General features: G+C 33.5%; 1 long non-coding RNA gene and 1 other non-coding gene across 2 annotated transcripts in view; one reads left to right on the forward strand and one right to left on the reverse strand.

Annotated features, from left to right (window-relative positions):
- Nucleotides 1-24,244, forward strand: part of LOC145288233 (uncharacterized) — a 500,017-nt gene that overhangs the window by 26,541 nt on the left and 449,232 nt on the right. The gene's annotated exons all lie outside the window — the stretch shown is intronic.
- Trnar-acg (transfer RNA arginine (anticodon ACG)) lies at nt 1,017-1,089 on the reverse strand. The gene has a single exon. It is a non-coding gene; the product is annotated as a tRNA-Arg (tRNA).

Below are 24,244 nucleotides of genomic sequence, written 5' to 3' on the forward strand. Positions count from 1 at the left end.
TGGAATGGGGACACAAATGGATGGTCACGTTCAATGCTGCCAAGACTAAACTAGTTTCATTCAATAATTACAAGAAACCTTCTCTACCACCTATAGTAATGGCCAACGGCTCTTTATCTGAGAGTACGTCTTTCAAACTCCTTGACCTAACATGAGTTGGCAACCATAAAAGACCACCATTCACCCATGTATGGAGTATTGCTGTCACATTTGGGCTGGTGCATCGGCTACTAGTCTCTCGCTCCTTGACAAGGTTCAAAAGAGAGTCGCAAATCTGATAGGCCCTGAACTGGCATCTAAGCTTCAGCCTCTGTCCCATCGACGAAACGTTGCAGGTATTTTAATGGTGAATGCTCTTACGAACTGCACGCACTTGTGCCCTCACGACGTGAACACACTTGACTGACCCCACAGGCTTCAAAATCCCACACCCACACTGCAGAGATCCCTAGATGTAAAATATATTTCTACTCCAGAAGTTTCTTGCCCAGAACAGCTAGACTTTGGAGTTTCATTCCAGGTCCCTGCTTCCCCAACTGCACTGACGCGCAGAAGTTAAAGTGCAACGTGAACCAACATCTTGCTGCCCAAATCCCTACATAGTACCCCAGTAGTTGTTGCCCCTGATAGTAGTCCCCTACATCAAGGTTGCAATGTACCTTGTTTGGGGTGAAAATGTAAAAAAAAAATATGTTAGTGCAATGAATGCAGCAATAAATAGCAAGTAATAAATATAAATAAATTTACATATCCCATGCTCTGAACTGAACGATCCCTGTTTATTATTTTTTTACTAGCGACTGAGCTGTGTCCGAACACATAACGCCGAGTCAAATGCAAAATCGAGTACACTGAACATCAAGTACTCTCAACGGCGTCTTGCCATCAACGCTTACCTTGTGAACTCGGAGCATGGGAAATTCCCATATGCACAAACCAAATCACTGGAGAAAATACCCCACGTATGGGTGAGAATAATAACTAAACGTTGGATGAAATGAGGGCTAAAATTATTACGAACTTGCCAGGATTCGGACCTGGAATCCTCTGATTCGTAATCAGACGCGTTATCCATTGCGCCACAAGTCCTGTCCGTATGACGAAAGATGTTACCGCGACTGTATACAGAAAGTGCTAAATTCTATTGACATGGGCAGGTAACTTTTTCGACAAAGTCACTAAACAGCCCCAAAACCCTTACTCCAGGCTTTTAGTGTGACTTAGCGTTGTTCGTTACGAAGCAGATAAGGACAATCTAGGGACTCACACAAGCATTTTTTTCAATTCGGTGCATCCGTTTGATAGTTTTATTGGTATATATACACACATAAATCAATAAACATTTAGAATTTTACTAATAGTAGAGAATATAGATTGTTTTTAATTTTTATAAAACAAAATTATAAATATTATGATGGAAGTGTCAAGTAATTTTAATCGTCCAATTACAACGTTACAAGAATATAAATACGTTCAAGGCAAATGCTTTATTCTAAATTCCTATTTAACACCGCAGAAGCGATTTGATACTTTAAGATACGCATGCGACTTGCATAACTGATTCGTACTCGTAAAAATTATAGTGATAGTGAACTAAGATCTATACAGAACTACTTCTAGTCAACGGAGAAGTCGACACTTTTCTTTTTTTTAAGACCCTGCGATTAGAAGAAAATTGTAGGTTACTTGTCCGCACTTCCCAATGTGCTCATTTCTATAACTTATCGATCGCACCGTTCAAGTGTGAGTCGGTCTTTACTAAAGCAGCAACATCACGAATTGCTTTCGTGAACACACAAGCAAACCTCCTCAGCACTTTCATAAAGAACCGTTTCACGGCCTACTTTATTAACTAACTCATCAACGATCCCAATTCCTTTCCTTTTTTCTCTTATTTTCCCTGTTGAGATATGGAGATATGACTTACAAAATTTTATAAAATCATAAATGAAGCAGAAAAGAAAAGAATACCAATATTACCCACAAGGCAGTGCATTTCCATTGCCAGTTATTTTTCCTTCTCGTCCTAGTTAGTTGTTTCTTCCTTCATTTCCGACCGCCATCACGCTTCTGGAAACCTTTGCTTATTATGATTTGGGGCTCATTTTTGTACAAAAGGCTTAGTAATCACTACATCAAATAATCTTATGTAAGGTTGTGCAGCATTTTAACGGTTCAAAAAATCTTCCTTACTTTGTAAAGTTTCGCAACGGATCCAATGGAAAGAATTTTGAAAGAAAAAACATTTAATACCGGTCGAAATCAGAAACGAGAATCGAAAAAAATAGGAATGTGCGTTTATCAAATTAGCATCGAAATTGTAAAATCGTGCTTATTTTTCAATGCTAAACAGAATGATTTTAGTTATCTAATTTTGTTATGAGAATTCGCTTTCCATTGCTAGTACAAATTATACAATGATAAATACTTATTCATTTTGAACTCTTAGTAGAACAAAAATCTATACAAACCATTGTTTTATGAGTATTTTTAGATTTTATAAATATATGCACATATTACATGTATTTTTACTGTAACTCGAAAATAAAAAAAAAATGAATATCTATTTAAAAATTAAATGATGGAAAAAAATTATGGGGCTTAGTAATTAGGAATAGAATTGGAAATAGGAATATATATATATATATATATATATATATATATATATATATATATATATATATATATATATATATATATATATATATGGTACTGTTTCGTTGTATAATAATTCATCTGTGCGGTATGACTAGCACATTTCCCTTGCCGTGGATTGAATCTACAACATCGCGTTGAGTGTCGGCAGTTCTACCCATTGACCCATGGGATCGGTGCTGGCAAATAGCCTCAATAAATATCCTTTTAAATAAACACTACCCCACCGGTTTTACTGTGCTCCAGCTGCTTGTTTATTAACAAACAAATAATATATATATATATATATATATATATATATATATATATATATATATATATATTATACGTTTGAAACCCCCAACAAATTATTCAAATTCAACCGGCGTTTCTAACGAACAAAAAATATTACCGTGAATCCTGCGTGACATAACGCACCGTTCCAAGATAAAAAGAAAAAAACTACTGTAAAAACAACAAACGGACTTATACTTTCTAATTATCTGCCACAGCAACAACATGGCAAACAAAAAGAAAGGCATACTGATGATGGGGCGTTGCCTCGAAATATATTTATGAATTTCAACATAATTTTCAATTAAAATAAAGGTCTGTTTGTTTTGTTATAATGCGTTGACTTTGGTTTCAAACGTATATAATGCGTATTTATATAAATATATATATATACATATATATATATATACATATATATATATATATATATATATATATATATATATATATATATATATGGAAACTATTGATACCTGAGCTGATCTTCTTTATCGTAGCCAGTTTTCACCACATCCTATTCCTGAAACTGTATTTGTAAAGTTAATGAAATTTGCCACTGCATCTGTTTAATTTAGTTTGTAAATCGTTTGGATAGCGATGGCTCAGTCCTGGGTCCAACAACGGCGAACATGTTTGTGGGTTTCCATGAGAAACAGTTATTAACGTGACCTATAAAATCGTTAGTCTACGTTAGTCTGTAGACGAAACATTTTGCCTATTTAATTTTGCAATGGAGGCAAATCATTTTCTCCTCATTAAATCGCGTGTATTCCGCATTAAAGTGTACTTATGGGACAGAGTGTTACGTGTCTTTAGCTTTCCTTGATATATTGGTAACATAAACTCCATCAAATTAATTTACATGAATAAATAGTAAACCTACGGTTACAGCATTGTACACAAGCCAGGAATCGTTTTTTCTTACCAAACGAAAAATTAATTTAATTTGGACCCTAACGCCACGAACCTTTATAAATTGTTCTAAAAATATTCAATGAACAATTGAAAATTATTACTGATACTTTATTCAATAATAGGTACCCCAGATATGATTAGTGCAGTCATCAAAAGGAAATTAACTGTTTTTTTTTAACATAAAAATCAATACGGTGACTGAATATTCTATTTATATATGTCTACGTTTGTTATGTTCGGAAATGAAAAGTTTGCCAACTACAGTTGCTCAACAGTGGAAAGATGCTATTTTCCTTCAAACCTACGTGCCCTTTTCTTTACGAAGTTGTTAATGGTATCATGTCGCAAAGATATTCCACCCCACCATAATAATATTGGAATTTATAAAGTTAAATTTAGTATCAGTGCTGACTACGTGGGTAGTTAAGACTTGATAGTAGAGTCCAACACTACGCACCTATCAAACTCAGGAATGGGAATTGCTTACCCACATACGTTCTTATAAATGCATCCAGGTCTTTATGGCTGAAAACGTGCATTAAAAGCTGGCATGTGGCACGGACTTTAGTACTGACTCATTCACTATACTGAGTCATGCACATTCGACCTATCACCTGAAGATCTTGGAGACTAATCGCGTACGCTTAAAGAAGTCTTCCTTTTGGAAGCAGGGGGAATGTTTCTTAGGTTTGAAAGTGATCCGTCTCTAGGTGATATCATACATTTTGTTATTTTAGACATATAGTTTATCCCGATTTTTTTCAAATACATTATATCATTATTTTTTAATACGCCTCCCATTTCATTTTTACGTATTGTCTCCCATCTCATTTTTACGTATTTTGTCCCACTTCATTTTTACGTATTTTCCCATTTCACTCGATTTTATGAATAAAATTCAAAAGGAGAAAAAAAAAAGAAACTGAAAAACAAAGTAAATCCCTTAATTCAGCTAATGAAAACTGAGGGCTAAGCCGGTCAGCTGACCCCGACCATAAAATTGCGCTTTTCTCTCATTTGCTCCTTTTAATCATGAACATCAAAACGGGCAATAATTACATTTTGTACCTCGCATAAACTTATGTGTACAGTGGATTTTTCGTTCATGGCCGGATCGTCATTTTCTCGCTGGCGACTGTCGGTGGGGACTCACGCGTGGTTTCACAAAAGTACAAATATGAACAAAGAAAGAAAAAACACAAACGTCAATGTTCGCATATATATTAACTGTTGGACTTGTGAGCGTGTGTGTGTGTGTGTATCTTCTCCCCGTCCTATTGATGTTACATTCGTCTATCTCTGTTTCACAGTCAACTCTAAGATTGTCCATATCATATGTTCCACAGTCCACTCTATAATTGCTTAACTGTATTCGTAATCAACTCCCATCCGACGTCAAGGGTATCTAGTTTCAATTGGCTGTCTGATCTGTCTTGGTATATCAGGTCGCCCACCCCACTCTAGTTACGCGAAGCTGCCCTTCCCCGTTTTATCAGTAGTTCTCTATTGTTATTGTTTGCTATTTCCTATCTGTTAATTGTAGGATATTTCCGATTTCTTGGTTTATTCTAAGCTATTTCCTATCTATTGTTAATTGTAGGATATTTCCGATTTCTTGGTTCATTCTAAGCTATTTCCTATCTATTGTTAATTGTAGGATATTTCCGATTTCTTTGTTAATTCTAAGCTATTTCCTATCTATTGTTAATTGTAGGATATTTCCGATTTCTTGGTTCATTCTAAGCTATTTCCTATATATTGTTAATTGTAGGATATTTCCGATTTCTTTGTTAATTCTAAGCTATTTCCTATCTATTGTTAATTGTAGGATATTTCCGATTTCTTGGTTTATTCTAAGCTATTTCCTATCTATTGTTAATTGTAGGATATTTCCAATTTCTTTGTTAATTCTAAGCTATTTCCTATCTATTGTTGATTGTAGGATATTTCCGATTTCTTTGTTTATTCTAAGGTATTTCCTCTTCCTTTGTCTATCCCCCCTCTCAGCACTTTGTGTCTCAAATCCAACCCAGGGCCACCTTTTAGTATTACAGGATAACTTACCCCTTTCTTCTGTATTTTAATTTATAGTAATTCCTAATTTAACTCAAAGTAACAAAGCCCTTTCTCCTCTATTGATTAGGCTTTGGAATGCATTTAAGACTTCTGCTCCATTGATGTATTTCCTTACCGTAGTAGCAAATAAATTCATAAATACTAATATATATATTTTATATTCTATATACGGTTAGACTCTACCACATATATCGGGGTTGTGATGCCTTGAATAATCTTTATTTAAAAAATCCTACAATATTTCTTATATATACACGCGCGCACACACACACACATATATATATTCATATGTATATATATATATACACATATATATATATATATATACATATATATATATATATATATATATATATATATATATATATATATATATATATATATATATACCAAAGTGTTATATTTATTCGGTAAAACTTCCTTTTAAACTAAACAAGAAATTATGCAGTACATTTCTCAATCTGAATTTAAATAGAATTGAGATTTCAGAGTAAACAAACTATTTTATTTGATCAAATTTGCCTCCTGATGAAGGTGCCATTTCTCTCACATGGCTTTGTGCTTACGTTTTTCGTTGGGTTATGCTAAAACATACGAGTAGTTGTTTTTTATAAAAACCAAAAAGACGTATTCGGCATGAATCTTGTAGAAGTGCTTTCGATCCAATGCTGTTAATAACAAAAATCAACATCCAAAACCACAGTCTGGTCAGATAAATAATTTAAAGTTTATCATTTATGTTTATACTTTATAAAATAACGGTAAGTAAGTTCACTCCTTACTTACATTTAGTCCATCTTTATATAGATGTATTAGCCCCACATCTGAATTATGTTCGTGTTTATTTCAAGACATTTGTTATTTAAATTAAAACGCTCAAACAAATAACACTCTGAAATCTTACAGATGAGAATATCGTCACATTATAAATTAAGTTCAATAATTAAATGTGTGGAAAACATTGTTATTGAATGTATGAAGCAAATTTAACTCAACCAAAATAAATAAATTTAGAATAATACTTCAAAAAGATTTTCATATCTTCAATAATTATTAGGTTTGTGCAAACGTAATGTCGTGTTTTTTGCGTTCAAATTCAAAACAGCATACATCCTTTGGTAATAAATTTCATAAATCGAAATAAGAACTGTTAGAATCCACGCAATTTTGCCAACGAGAAACAAGTGTATTTATCCTATTGCCATAGAAATCCGGAGATTTGGAAGCGATGAAGTCAGTGAAGGCCGATTCGCTCATCTCGACTTTTAAAGCATTTTTTACGATGAAGTCTTCGAAATGCTTGAAAAAGTGATAATTGGTTTGAGAGAATCCGGTCAATATGGCGGATGATCAGAGTCAGTTGATAAACATGCGGGCCAGCATTTTCATGGAGGATAATTGGTCCGTTCATATTGAAAGATCTTGGCCACATTCTGGTGCATTGCGTCCATTTGTCGGCAGTACATCTCCGTCGTAATCGTTTTGCTCGGATTCAAGGAGCTGTGATTGATGAGACCGACCGCAGACCACCTAACAGTCACCATAACCTTTGTTGGTGAAATGTGGAGCTTCTCCAGCATCCAACTTCTATGCCGAACGTTGCCGGTTGACATAGAGGATCCACTTCTCAACACACGTCACAATCCGCTCGAGAAATGGGGCGTTTCTGTTGCACAGAATGGATGTAGAAGACACCTTAGAACAAAAATGTGTTTATTATCGTTCAATTTATGCGGCGCCATTCATCAAACATTTTTACTTCCATATTTGCTTTAAATGGGAAACGACTGTTGAGTGGTCGACCTCGAATTCAACAGCAGCTTATTGGGTGTTTTTTTTTCGAGGATTGGCTTTAATTAGCGCTTTTAACTGTCCGTTATGAACCGCAGTCGTTATGAACCGCAATCGGCCGGTCGCAACCGTCTTCGTCTTCAAGGATCTCGTCACCATTGCGAAATTTTGTGAACCACCGTTGTGAAGCACGTTCGTAAGTGGTCCCTGGGCCAAACACATCATTGATATCACGAGCGGTCTCGGAAGCTTTTCGGCCTAGTTTGAACTAGAACAAAAATATCGTGCGGATTTAATTCTTTTTCATCGTGTCGAAAGCCTGCAAAAAAGAATGCAAGTGATTGAGAACAATGACGAAAAGTCGCTTCAAAATTATATATTTCATGGCTTTATATATCAATTAATTAACTCAGAAATCATATATAAACGTAACATTTGTGGTAAAACGATGTTGTTTTTGCACTAACCTAATATTAATGATAGTATAAACTGCTTGAAGGGCAAACTATAATCTTACTATTATATTATCCCATCCAATCGCTTTGTTTTACAGAGGTTGTTCGTTTACATTTTGACGTCTTTGAAAGCTCTTTCTGTCACTTAAAAATACTGCATCAGTTTGTACCTGTGTCCATTTCTCTTCAAATTTGTTTGTGCTGTTTCCAACGGCAACCTTCGAAACACAATCATATTTTTGGTCAACTGACTACATCGACTCCTGACACAGTTTACCGTGTCTTTTCTTTTCCTACGAATTCTACAGTTGCTGATAATTCCCTGTATTCAAGATTTTTGAGTTTGCGATTCATGTTGCTTATTCTAATCGCGTTGTTTTGATGTTTGCGAATAGCGGTCCAAGTTCATTTCTAGCATGGTTTGCGAATCTATATCAACGTTTTCACATTTGGAATTTATGTGTAATGTCTTATAAATTTTCTACGTAACCTTTACTCTTTCTATATTTTTGTTTGTGTGGCATTGTTCTCTAAATTGTTCATATTTTGTATTTCGTTATCGCAAGGTTTTGTATGCTTTTCAAGTATATTTCTTGGTTGGTTATTCAACGGTGTTCGCAATCTTCAATACTAGCTAATCATAGGCCACTTTTCCATGTGAACAATGTGAAAAATATGTTGACTTCGTCTTGGGGGCGTTTACTTTCATTGTATTAAGTAAACTCTGTATATATTTCAGGAAAAATTGAAATGTTAATTTCTTCATAAAAGTTCTATTATATATTTTAATTTGAATGAGTTTATTTGCTCATCCAATTCTATACAATAATGTTACTCATCGACTCCAGTTTGATTACTCATATGGGATTTTACGCAAGTCAGTATCAGTGATGGCAATAACAAATGGTATTTCCATGATTTTGATTGACAAATTTCCAGCAATATCAGAAAATTTACGTTGGAGCAACATTTGTTTAGTGAATCCGGTTATACAGTTCTCCTGATTTTTGCCATTTAATAGGTTTCGCAATCTTCGATACTTACTAATCATAGTTCACTTACTTCTGTTGGACAATACCGCTTTGTTTTTAACTTGATTTTTGTATGTACAGTCTAATTTCTTTGTTTGCAATGTTCATTTTACAGCGTATTTTACTGTGTTTATTAACAGTTTGTAAGCAACTTTAAGAACCATACGTGCAGTTTATTTTAAGTACCATTTACCTTTATCTTCATTTTCATTTATCTTCCGCTGCTTTTTAATCTCATTTTGGTTGTGACAGTGTCTCCTTGTTTACAATAATTTTTTTCACAAGTTATTATTTGTGTTTCCTCTGGCAATACTCGCCACATATCCAGTATTTTCCACTTATTCGATAGTCATTGCAAGTTATGATACTTTCTTGCAGTAGTTACTTCATTTTTATTTTCACTAATAAAGGTCATTGGTCTGATCTCTACGCACTCAATCAGATTTACATACGGCTGAAATCACGATAGTCGAGATTATTATATTATTATTATTATTATTATTATTATTATTATTATTATTATTATTTATTATTATTATTATTATTATTATTATTATTATTATTATTATTATTATTATTGCCTACCCGCCAATATCTTGTTTCAATTTAGTCAAGTCATATTTCATGTGAAATTAAAAGAAAATATTTACTTAATAACATGGTCCTTTTCGCTTTTTTTTTTAAATTTATAAGCAAAGCGCCTTCCCTTCCTAAAATCATTATATCATGCAACATCGTTATCCTGGATGTTACATGGCTTTTTCCTGGCTTCCTTGGCCACCAGATTGCTTTAGCATTCTTAAATTTATACGCAGACACGTTCATAAACATCGCGTCCGCTATGATTATTCAACTGTCTTTATTTAAATACACCGACTAAATAAATAAAAAGGAATCAACTAGAAGCATGAGGTTAAAAGATCAAAGTATCCATAGCAGAAAAATCAAATAATAAAATAAACATTAATAATGGAGACAATTGGATGAACGCAATATCTCATCCAAATTGATTGAATTAGAAATTTTGCGTGATATGCAAATCTATTAGTATTCGTTAGCGACAGCGAACAACATTTATTAAATGTCATGTGTTTCAAATGGCATATTGACGTGCACTCGCACAAAATAAAATGAATTATTTCAAAATTCTTTAGTTTTATGAATAATGGAAATAAATAACCGATGTTATTAAATATCGATTTAATGCCCTGGTTTATTTTCTTATAAATATAAGTAGTATTATGTACTATATACATTAACAATAATGACGTTTAAAGTCAAACGAATACTGACAAAGAAGTACAGGTAAAAGTCCCGCGTATAACAATGTGCAATCTCACTTTATACCAAGAAACACTCAGAAGCATATACTATTATTATGAGATCCGGGCGCATCCACACAAGGATAACTTGAATGCATATCAGGCACTGTCATCGAGTCTCTAAAGTCTCTCTGTTCAGGAGTTTGTCAAAACAACCTTGTATATAAAACTTTTCATTACGAGTAAACTTTTGCTAAATATTGAAACAACATAGCATTTGTGGCCAAAATATGATCTCGATATTACTAACCCACAATGGCTTACCTGAGAAGTAATGCACCTTCGTCAATTGATGTGTCCGATAGTAACATCACTAAGCTGGATAATCTTAAATGTATTTTCGTCCTGAAATCTAATAAAACCACAAGACCGAAATAGATGTATATTATAAAATTTAAACTGGTTAATTAAAGGTAGGAAAATTAATATTCTTAACGTGTTTACTAACTCAACATTTGAGATGTAAAGGGACACTTTACTGGAATATTTTAATGCTTATTTTACAGAGAAATCAAAGAAAAGAGAATTCGACTAAAGATAAAAGGAACCATACAAACTACGAGAGCTACCAGAGTAGTAAAAAATGGGCTAATGCCACTCTTCAATGGTTTGTACCATATCACACATCCCTCACGGAGCTCAACCGGGTTTCTTATGCAGAAGGACTGTTCATTATTATAACATTATTATAATAACATGTTTCTACCAGCAAAAATGAACGGGAGTCCAAAGCCCAAAACAAACCACAATGCTGGAAACGAAATTACCAAACTTAGCCGACACTTAGAAAACATTATTTCTCTTTAACAAAACAATATTTTGTCGCCCTTCCTCCGCAGTGCAAGGACAGCTGATGAACAATATCCGCAGACTTAGTAAAATTATAGCAAAAAAGTAGAGGAACTAACAAACATAGCCAGTTAACTTGAGGTAAGAACCCGTAGCATTTGCCAAAATAACATGAAAAATGGACAAGAATAGGTCTGGCCTTGCCCGATGCTGACGAAATTACTCCAAGTCCATTAATGAGGGTTGGGATAGAGCACACATATCTATTCAGGATCATGTTTGTTATTTGACAAAATTAGTGGGAAGCAAACTCTACTCAGCAACATAAGACATACTGAGGATACAACTCTACTGCGTTTTGTATTACTATTTTACAGTTGCTGCAAGCAATGCTTTTGTCTCAGTACATCTATTACATTAGAAGGAATGAGAATAGTCATTTCTACGTGCAATTGCAGCAGTAAATTCTGGAGAGAACCATGGTTGGCTGTTTGCTTTTGCTGGAATATTTTGAGAGGACGAACTGGTATATACCTATAATTAACCATTCGGTCAGGTCTTCTATTATAGAAGACACGTTCTTTTTAAACAAAAGTAGATCTGATTAAAATGTACGAAAGATACACCAGTGAGCGATAGTATATCAATATAATGTACGATAGAGAGGTATGTCGGAGGACTTATAAAATTTTGTTTTAAAACTTAACTGATACAACTGAGTAGTCGGAAGATCCCACTGGGGACCGAACGGGAGATGAACATAGATTAGGGGAAGTTGCGAGAAAATAAAATTCTAGGAGACTTCAAAACTGACCATAAGTGTCGGGCACATGGATGGGTTCGTGAACAGTCTGAGTTATGTCGAAAGCAATTAGTAAATCGTGACAGAATTTCCCCTTATCATTTGTCTTATTTGAGTGGACTTACCTGAATTGTTAATATTAGAGTCTCCACAGACGTGAAAGTAAGCAGTCATAAGCAGACAGGATATGACCAATTTCCCCGGATATATTTTTAATGGTAGTAACTCCGCTGCTATGGGGCGATAAAGTGCAATTATAAATGCAATTGCTGCAAGTGCAGGGGTTGCTACACCGAAGTTGAGATTGTGAGCGCTTTGACATCCAGCTGTAGAGTTTTATTAAAAAAGTGTTATTAATATTTTTCATGTCTATTTAATAATGCTTTAAATGTGATAATTTTACATTGATGATGTGCGTACGAAATGAAAATAATATACTGGATTGTATATATATATATATATATATATATATATATATATATATATATATATATATATATACACACACACACACACACATATATATATGTATATATATATTTCAACAACCACAAAGAATCAATTAGGGGCAAATCCAAACAGCACACAATACAATGCACTACACCCTCCCAGACCACAGCATAGACAATATGCATTGCGTACTTACAGCCTCCAACTTTCGGACACAGAAAAAAAGAAAGCAACATGAAAAGAAACTGATTCTGAAACTTAACCCCCAACTCTGCCGTCTCAATAACGATTTGGGACCGCTAAATGAGTACTCTTTTCATAAAAAATAGAAACCTACCAAAGACATTTCCCCACAGGGCACGAGACAGAGTGGGTATGCACGGTGAAAGAACGGCTTAGCATCCCCCGATAGAAGTTAGTTTTTGTTGACGTAAGGTCTTCTACTTCATTTTATTTTATTTTTTCAGATTCCACACATTTAAGCTTATTTTAGTTCATTTTCTAAACACGCACAATTGCGCACAACAGATGCACAGGTGTTACAAACCCTATATACTATAGTATCCCTCTATCAAGATATACAGGATTAGGTTTACTATTATTATCATTATTATTATTATTATTATTATTATTATTATTATTACCATAATAGCTATTGATATCATTATTATTAGTAGTAGTAGTACTGTTGTTATTATCATTATTACTATTATTACTATAATTATTCGTATCCTTCTTCCCATTATAGCTATTATTATTATTATTATTATTATTATTATTATTATTATTATTATTATTATTATTATTGTTATTATTATTTATAATATTATTGTTATTATTATTAATAATAATATTATTGTTATTATTATTATTATTATTATTAGTGTCGTGGTTATGACTATTATTATCACTATTATTATTGTCATTATCACTAATATATGTGTGTGTGTACGTGTATGTGTGTATATATTTATGGATATATATATAGGCATGTGTATACATATGTATATGTATATATATATTATTATTATTATTATTATTATGACTATTATTATTAATACTATTATCGCTAATGTTGTTGTTATTTTTACTATTATTCAACACCTCGTTTAAGCACTGCAATACATATTTCAGTTTCATTCCCAACATTATTCCCAACGTTATTAACCTCTGATTACTCTAACCGGCATATCGAGCTTCCAATCTTTGTGATGGCTTCTAATTTAGAAACAATGCTTATACTCCATACCAAGCACTTACTGTATGTGTATGCATGTATGTGTGTATGTATGTATGTGTGTATGTATGTATGTATGAGTATATATGTGCATATAGGAGTATGAATTGGTGTAAGAGAAGAGAGAAAAAGAAACATCCGAATACTTAAATAAATGTTAATGTTTGAACAAGAATAGAAAAGTTAAATAAATGATCAAAATAATATCCTCCGTTTATTTAGTTATTTTACTTCATTTTAGTTATTTTTTCCAACATTATATGGTTGTATATATCAATTAACGAAATTTACAGTAGCGTTTAAAAATAAATAAACGTGTGTGTGTGGGGGGGGGTGCGCACGTGCAGGCAATCCAGTCAACTTAGACCCACAATAAATACATAATCCGAGCTCTTGGGAAAGACATTCTAATTCGCACGCACTTTGCTTATCATCTACATCTAGTCATCAATCTCCAGCTGTATATGTGAACACGTCCATAAACGATAGTGCACGTATCCTGTGTATATATATGTACGTGAAAAAGCATTTGTGGTAGTGCGCGAGTGTATATACATGTATGTTCACGTATACGAGTGTGTTCATGGGGTGGCGTGAAAGGACTTGGTTTTGAATAGAGGCTACACAAGTTGCTGACCATTCCAAGTATAAAATGCTCGAAGGGTCATATTCAAATAGATCTTTACCTTTATGGCTATACCCGTGCCCCTCCACCCGCTGCTAACTCTGCCCGCTCACTCATGTTTTCTATTATTCACATGAGGAAGATCGAAGGATCAGTCGAAAATATGTGCTTTTGAAGGAATCATTTTTGTTTTTATTTTTCAAAATACTTTTTGTATTTCTACACGTCAACACACAGGAAATAAATAGATAAAAGATATAAACATTCATATATTTTTCGTATTGATTTTTTATTCATATATATATATATATATATATATATATATATATATATATATACGAGAATAATAAAATAATGAAATTGTTATAATATATAAGAGAAAAAGATAAGTAAATTCAAAAATATTAAATTTATATTTACAAAAGAAGAAAATCTTAAGCGAATTATCGATAGCATAAAAAGCGGAATATGAAATTCTACTGTTTGTCAACACACACGCACAGTCACGTACGAATAAATACACACAGAAACACACACACACACACACATATATATATATATGTATATATATATATATATATATATATATATATATATATATATATATATATATATTATGACACATTTGTATTAGTTTTTGGAGAATTATTCCCAATAACAAATGCTGACATTCGCAAAAGTTCAGAATCTTCTTTCTACCATCAAGCAATTTTTGTCATTTGGACAAAACAAACACATTGCCGTTTTGGCAAAGATATGCAATTATTCAAACACACTTTATTGACGCGTCGATTTTACTGCGTTTTTTTGAAACTCATTGTCCACAAGCTGAACAAGTTTATCAAGATTATCGCGATATCAAGTACTTAGCAATTAGTAATCCGTTAATTAATCAAATGCGTTGCAAATCATTAGGTAATAAATGTAATCTTGAATATGAAACCTTTTAAACAGTCTGGAATATTAACAAAATTACAGAGTTGCCTTTTTTTATTTACATCTACGTTCGTTGGTCTACATTGACCGTCGAAAATTTCAACATTTTTCAGCCGTAGAATTTAGCAAAATCAAATATTCATGAGACAGGGAAATGTTGATAATCATATTCATATGTCCCCGACTTATTTGCTTGCCTTACACAAGTCATTAACTTATATTCAATAACGTTGAGAAAAATACAAATAAAGGTACGTATTAAGTTACAGCTGCTTTATCAGGTAGAACTTTTTTTTTTTTTTTTACACAGTGATCACCACTTATCAAGGCCCGGAAGCCACTCAGGGATAAGGGTTACTGCAAGTACATTACGTTAGTGAGGAGATTTGCTGAAATGCTTACTTAAGGGGGCGGTTCATTAGGAATTTGTTAACATTCGACTTGAAGACAAACGAGTTGTAGTCCGGAGGGAAGCAGGCAGACGGAACAGAGTTCCACAGGCGGTCAGTTCTAAGAAAGAAGCTTTGTTCATGGCATCCGCGTTTTGATTTAGGCACAGATATAGAGTGGGGGAAATTTTTCACAGTGGATTCAGCTAGACGGGTGTTTTTCGTGAAAGATTGGCGAGGGGGGACCAGAGATTGGAGTTCAGACGAGCATCTGCCATGGAAATAACGAAAAAACAAGGACAGGCTCGCAACGTCTCTTCTGTGGGAGAAAGGTTGCAGGGTAGAGAAAAGGGCATCCCCCACTAAGCCACGAAGTCTATTTTGTACTCTGTCAAGGCAGGATAGGCTGTTTTTAGCAGCTCCTTCCCAGATATGGCAACAGTATTCCATCCTTGGACGTACTTGGCTTTTATATAGATAGAGAATTCATCAGTAGTGAGATATCTTCTGGAGCGGTAGAAGGATCCACCATCTTTCCAGCGACCTTGGCAACAGACTTGATGTACGTGTTCCATTTCAGATCAGGAGTAAAGGTCAAACCCAGAAGCTTGTCAAAACACCGGGCCTCACCCAGACGAGAGCCATCCATCACAATTGATGCCAGATGGGGATCAGAGCGTTGATGATGTAAGGATAGGAGTTTGGTTTGGGATGCATTAAAGGGAACCAGCCACATCTTTCCCCACTGAACCACGCGCTCGAGATCAGAGGAGAGAGAATCAGAGAGAACGTTGTCATTTACAGCCTCTGATGTGTTGCCGTAGATGGTCGTGTCATCAGCATAGATGTCAACGAATGATTTAAGTATGTGTTTAGGGAGGTCATTGATGTAGATCAGGAAGAGAGTTGGGCCCAGGATTTACCCCTGAGGGACTCCAGCATTTATATTGCAGGCCTACGATTTTTGTCCATCTACCACTACTCTTATGAGCCTATCGGAGAGAAATGATTTAATGATTTAGAAAACATGTCCAGTTATACCGTAGCTGGAAATCTTGTGAAGTAGACCCTTATGCCATACCTTGTCAAAGGCCTTTGATATGTCAAGAGCAATTGCCCTAGAAAGGAAGCCTTTGTCAATAGATTCACTAATCCTGTGGGATATAACCGTCAGCACATCTGCGGTAGATCTTGCAGAGCGGAAACCATATTGTGTGTCACTAAGAAGGTTATTCCTGCTGAGGTGGTTGACTAATTCTCTATTTAATATGGATTCCAGCAACTTACTCATAATACACAGGAGACTTATAGGTCTGTATTGAGAGGGAGATGACTTATCACCTGAATTCTTAAATGCAGGGTAAACTGATGAGGTCTTCCAGGGAGTCGGAAAGCACTTTTCCTTATGGCAGCGCTTAAATAGTTTCGTAAGTATGGGAGCAAGTTCTGGTTGAAGCTTTTTTAACACTATAATTGGGATGCCATCAGGGCCAGTTGCTTTACTGGAATCTAGGTTCTTTATTAGCTTGGCGACCTCATGCACGGATATTTGTATGTTACCTAGCTTGTTCTGTGTTATAAGAGGAAATATGGGGAGTTTATGGCCTTCGTCACATAGGGTAGAATTAGCTGCAAAGTTCTTTGCAAATAGTTTGGCCTTGTCTGACGCTGACGAGATGACCTCTGGCCCATTGATAATGGTTGGGATAGAACGCACACTTCTGTTCAGGATCCTATTTATTATTTACCAAAACTGGTGGGATCCAAGCCGCTGATCAGCTACCTTGGATTTAACAGACTGGGCATATAGCTCTCTTGTATTTTTTATTACTCTTTTACAGTAGTTGCTGGCAGACCTGAAAGCAGCATTAGTCTCAGTGCATCTATTACGTTCGTAGCTATGGAAAAAGTGATTTCTGTGCGCGATAGCAGCAGCACATTCTGGGGAGAACCATGGCTGGCTGTTAGGTTTTTGTTGGAATTTTTTAGATGGTATGAATTGGTCTATGCCTAAAATTAACCATTCGGTCAGATCTGATACTATAGAGGACACATCCTTTTTAAACATAGAGTGCAGAGGTAAATCAGATATGAATGTACGGAAGCTATCCCAGTCAGCCATATAGTATCGGTATACAGTACGGTGGAGGGGTACGTCTGGGGGCTTCTATAATATTTACTTTTTCTTGTTGGAAGACGTAGCAAGTTAATTTACTCCTAAATGCAATATTCGAACGGTAACATACAAGTGAGAGGAACATAAAAGCACTCAATCCATTACGTTAGCATTGCCGAGTATGATAAAATAGGGCAATATATAAACATCAACTTTTATTGAGTTTTGTTTAACTTTTCATCTCCAGTATTTTAAAACATGGTTTATTATTAGCGAATGCATAAAGTTCTGTTTTCCAAAACGCGCAATTCTTATTACCGAACTAATATATTGGAATTAAAGAAAAATATACTTTTTTCTACGGGTAATGATAATCAGCAGAATAGTAATTGTTCTGTTATCGATATACTTGTCACGGTAGGTTTTATAACTTTATTTGTCATAGACAGGAATACATGCCTAAAGAATAAGAATAGAAAGATAAAAGTTCGATCTCTGAAGAGTAAATATTCATATATATATATATATATATATATATATATATATATATATATATATATATATAAGCGTATGTGTTTTAAGCATGTGTTTTCATATTATTAAAAGCATAGCTATTATACCCAGAATTGACAGTTGCACACAATAAATCATTTATCATTTATATTGAACGCATTATAAAAACAAATTGTCTCCGAATTTAATGAATATATTTACTTGGTCGTAAATTGTGCAGGAAAACTCGTCAAAAATTTAAATAAATAAATAAATATATATATATATGTGTGTGTGTGTGTGTGTGTGTGTGTGTGCGTGTATGTATGTGTGTGAGAGAGAGTGTATATATATATATATATATAGTGTAATATTATAATGTTTCAAGTTATATAAGCACACCCACAGAAACACACACCTATATATATATATATATATATATATATATATATATATATATATATATATTTACGTATAGTTTTGTCCATATATATATATATATATATATATATATATATATATAATGAGTATGATATGTTTATGTGTGTATTACTGTGTGTGTGCGTGTGTGTGCATCAATGGTTACTTTTTATGCTGCTTTGTGTCCATGCCAAATGCGGTTCTTTATATGTGTTCCAGAATGTCAATCATCTGTTTATTTGTTTCCTTAATTCATTCGCATAACATTATCTGGTAAATTGGTTTGCGACGCCAATAGTTAAAGGTTAACCCTCGAGTATAAGCGCTAAATTAGCCATAGAAATTTCTTCAAGTGAAACGAATGTGTTTTACAATATATTTTTATGAAATATATTTCCATGGAGAGACATATAAAAAAATGAATAATATATGAATGTATACTCATATATTGTTCATATTTTTATATGTATATCCACATTAGGAGTATCTGTGTATTTTTCTATCGATTGTGACAACTAATAACACCGGATGCTGTAAATTAAGTGACATATGGAAACAAGCTTATGCGAAGATACTGGATTTTAATGCGTAGCATTTTAAATGCACCAAGTCTAACCTTAATAAATTTGAAACCTCGCAGCATATAGCCATCACTTCAAGCAAAAACTGTGATATAATATATTGCTATAATTTTAACAAGGTATTGGGAAATTTAAACAAAAATGCCAAAATCAAATAATCTTTCTTTAGGAAAAATACTTTATTTTAAATATTTCCCATTTTCAGCTTCGCATGGTTGTGCTCGTTCCAAAACATTATTCATGACGGATTGCAGAATATCTGGATTGAGATTTAACTCCCTTATTCTGTTCCATATGTCTTCCTTTAATTCTTGCAGAGTTCAGGTTTGACGTTTCGAGGTCTACCAGCTCGATTGACGAAATAAAAAAGTTAAATCGTAATCCAGAGATTCTGCAATCTGTGATGAATAATGTTTGGAAAGAGCAAAAGTATATTTAGCGGAAAATGGGCAACATTTAAACGATATTATTTTTTTTATAAATATTGCTTGAATTTCTACTTAAAAAACTAGCAATATATTAGTCAGATTGTGTTAACATTACCGAAAGATATAATCAAAATTAAGAATCTATTTAACTTCAAAACCTTTCAGTGAGTTTTTAGGTATTTCTTATTTGACCATCCAATCAAGCGACGTCACTCCACGAGTTAGTAATGTAATGTTGTCGGTAGCGGAATATTTGATGCTTCGCAAGGATTACAAGGGTATTTTTATCCGTGACGCCATCACTAGATCGGATGCATACGACGGCTTAAGAGAGTACCAGCTACCATCGAGAGAATGATAAACTTCTCAATTTGGTAGTTACCTCGCGGTACATACAAAGCCTCGCATTGTCAAATGATCACCAATCTGGTACTGGGCCGGCTCAATGTTGTTTAACTTCGGTGATCTGGCGAGAACGGGTGTGTCAACTTAATTGTGCTATATAATCTTACTTGTGCAGGTTTAGTTTCAAATTCAATTTTATCGAACATCGAAGATTTAATTTAATTCATACGATAGTGGTTCAAAATATATAAGTTTATGAAATTTAAGGTAATACGTTTTCTCTTCTCTGTAAATGATAAACACTGAATATTATCACGATTTCAAAAATGCATCTTTAGATTTAATGGATTCTTCGCTATATGAAAGTTTATCCGCTTCAGATAACAAAAACTCGAATTTTCTTTTTCAGATTACCGCGTCATTTACCACATACATGAAAAAAACTGGGAACTGTTAATATTCAACTATCTAAATTATTGTGAATGCCATATAAAGAGTAAGGTGGTTCATATAAATATTTGATTAAACATAATTCTATATTATAGCAATAAGAGTAAAAATATATCACAAGGAAATAAAGGCTGATTAAATTGAAGGAAGCTAAAGCTTAAGATTTAACTGGGCTATATCAAAACATGAGTTACATTAAACAAATAGTTGGAGTATAATTGCAATTTTTGATCTACTGCAATATTTTAATGTATAAAGTTATAATCTTTTATGTGAGTAGCTAGTGATGTATATTACTGATAACCTATATACATACATATACATATATTGCATTTTGTAATAAGATTTTTGAATTTTACCCATCTTCTCCTATTTAAAATAATGTAAACTATTTTGATGACATGTGATTAAGAATTCAAGATAAAATGTTTAAAATAATTGCTTTCTAAGAAGCGATACACTAGTATAAAAATTGTCTGCTTACTAAGTAAATTTACGTCAAGGACGATTATACTCCTAGATATAGATACGCACACACACGCCCCCCCATATATATATATATTTATATGTATGTATATATATATATATGTATGTATATATATATACGTATTTTTTTATATATATTATTAGAATTTATAGTCAAAGTATTTAAATTTAAGTAGAGTATAAAAGTATAATACTTTTTGAAAAAAATATTCGACACCGTTTTTCAAACTATCCCATGCATAAGTTTGTCGTTTATGAATTCTTGAAAACGCTTTTTGAGCCAATGTGTTTAATATTGTACAGGTTGTTTTAAATGTCAACTCAGTGTTATATTTGAAAAAAAAAAACAGTTGGGTTTTTACTTCACGTAAACTTCGAAATTAGTCCCCAAATATTATAAGTATTCCCGATCTTGGTTTTCTAGTGTTATAGCAATGTTAATTGAATGTTTCGAAAATGGGGTATTTCTTAATGATCGAATTCACGTACGTCGAGCGTATAATAATATTTAGTAAGCACATACTTTCGAATCCTTGTTCGCTAATGTTACAAATGTAGTTAAAAACCTCATTGAACTCATTTTTATGTTACATTTTACAAATGTAGTTAAAGGGTTTAAGGGTAAATAAGTACACAGGGATAGAGTAACAACTATATTACCAAGAACATGAAAAATTGTACATTATTTCAAGTCATACAATAAGATATGGAGTCTCATTTATACCTTGTATTCTGGTATTTATGTATATGAATTAGTGTATTCGGAGGTAATTCCACCACCGCAGCATCTTTAAAACAATGCCTGTTTAAGTATAACAAGTAAAAAAAAAACTTCCAGATATTTACCTTGATGCTTTAGAAAAGAAAGATACAATGTATAAATAATAAAACAGGATGTCAAATTGTAAAGAACATACTCCATATTATTTCCCCTCGCGGTGAAATAATTATTTTGGCTGAACCATGAACATCTGATTATATAAGAGAAGCAATATCATTATTCCAAAGGAGTGAATTTGTTCAAAAATGGAAAATGCAATGACAGAAATCCAATTCCATGTCATCCATACTAAACCTGTTCTGAATTAATATTTAACACAGTCGATGTGTAGGGAGGTTACCACACTTAGATGAAGCTGTCAAACTATGGCATGTCGTTTAAGGCCAGTAGATGCCCTACGGGCATAACAATGGCTACGCAGTAATAGCAAAATACAATATTAGCACAAACAGTGAAAGAACATCGTCATGAATCGTTAAATAAAAACGGAAAAATACATGGTAATATCGTGTAAATAAATGATAGAAAGGATAGAAAAAATGAGAAAAATGAACAGAAAAAAATACAAATACAACTGAGCAGACAGATAAAAAGAGTATACTGAGAAAAATGGAAAAGTCTTTAACCGAAGGTTCTAAAGAAGGAAAGTGATAAATGAAAAGTAAACGTGTCATGAGTAACACATAAAAATGTATTATATAAATGAAAATGGTGTAAAGTTAGTATAAAGTATATAAAATGATGAAAGTGTGGCAAGAAATAAATAACCAAGATGCATATAAATATATGTAATATAGAAAAATGAATTGTAAAATGTAACATAAAAATGGGGTCGATGAGGTTTTTTAACAAATTCTTTTCATCGTTTTATACAGTAAAGGTGGAAGGATATTTTTGGTTACTTTGTAACGACAACATTTTAGTTAAAATTAGAACATCTAAATTAATTATGTGTTTATTTATGCCTTACGAACATTAAAACAAGGTAATGCTTATTCATCATACGACATGATATCTTAGAATTTCTTACTTATGATACGACATGATATCTTAGAATTTCTTACTTATGATACGACATGATATCTTACAATTTCTTATGATAAATTGCAGATTTTTTAATTCGCATATTTATTTCGTACATACATTCTACAGGGTATAATGATAAAATCGTCGCACTAGAAAAGACGACATGATTCTATTTCCGTTTTATGAAAATCAGTTTTCTCTTTTTGCCGAATACCATCTACTAGTTAGTTAGTTGTGTACAAATCTCACGAACGATATGAGCCTTCTATCATTTCTGAAAATGACACAATGTTCAACGAGTGAAATCAAAGATTAACTGCTGTACAAACCATGTTCTCTACTGATTCAAGTTATGACAACAAGAATTTTGCCAATACTCTCAATATGCCTTGTTTGATTGCCACGAATACAGGGACAAGCTCAGACTGATGAAAACAAAGTTTTCGACAACAATTTTTATGGTACGGTTTCAATTCAGGGACACATCATGCCATCTTAAATCTTCGAAGTCGGCCGGGAAGCCACCACCAAAGTGTCCCCTGGTGCAATCAGGTGGCCGCTTGCACACCCTAACTGGCAGCAATATTCTGCGCCGGCCCACAAGTTAAAAGAGATCAAGATCTGCTTCAGAAGGATTGCTACGACTTTGTACCCTTCTCTCACTGGTCTCTCTCCTCTCCAGACCTGAACCAACTAAGTCATACGTCGAGAACATCACAAATAGGACCTCCTACATCACCAACCCCAACTTTATCACCACCATCCGCCGAGTATTCGTTGTGCTCTTGCCGATGCTAGTGGGAAAAGCATGCTTCCATTTTCGGACATGAAGGTATAAAAAGTACATTTGTTATAACAGACCTCAAATCAAGGCCAATCGTAAATTTATGACACAAAAGAACTAGAAGTAGAAGCAAAACCTATTAGTAATCCCAAAATATAATTTAAAGTTAAAACGTTACAGAAGATCAATAAAACACTTGTTCACCACTACTATTGTGATAAAGACTATGGAAAGCTGCAAGTTACTAATAAAACATTCAATATCAATGTTCAATTCCTAAAATATATTAACACATAAGAATAGAGGAAATTTCACCTCGAATATTTATTCTAATTGGTGAACATTTTAGGAAGTCTATGAAGTCAGTTTTAGATTTAAAAAAAGGAATGCACACTAAATAAATCATTTACTGTTTATAAAAAGTATCTTGAAACAAACAATTCTTATAAGACAATTAGACATAAAATATCTTCAAATCAGTTGATAGATTTTGAAAATTTAGCATTCCCAACCATTATGTTTCTCTCTCCATCTATATCGATCTGTGCCTCTCTATGTCTCTCTGTCCGCATCTCTGTATCTCCCTCCC

The sequence above is a fragment of the Euprymna scolopes genome, chromosome 11, assembly GCF_053919585.1.
Source record: "Euprymna scolopes isolate OS-2025 chromosome 11, ASM5391958v1, whole genome shotgun sequence".
NCBI lineage: Eukaryota > Metazoa > Mollusca > Cephalopoda > Sepiida > Sepiolidae > Euprymna > Euprymna scolopes.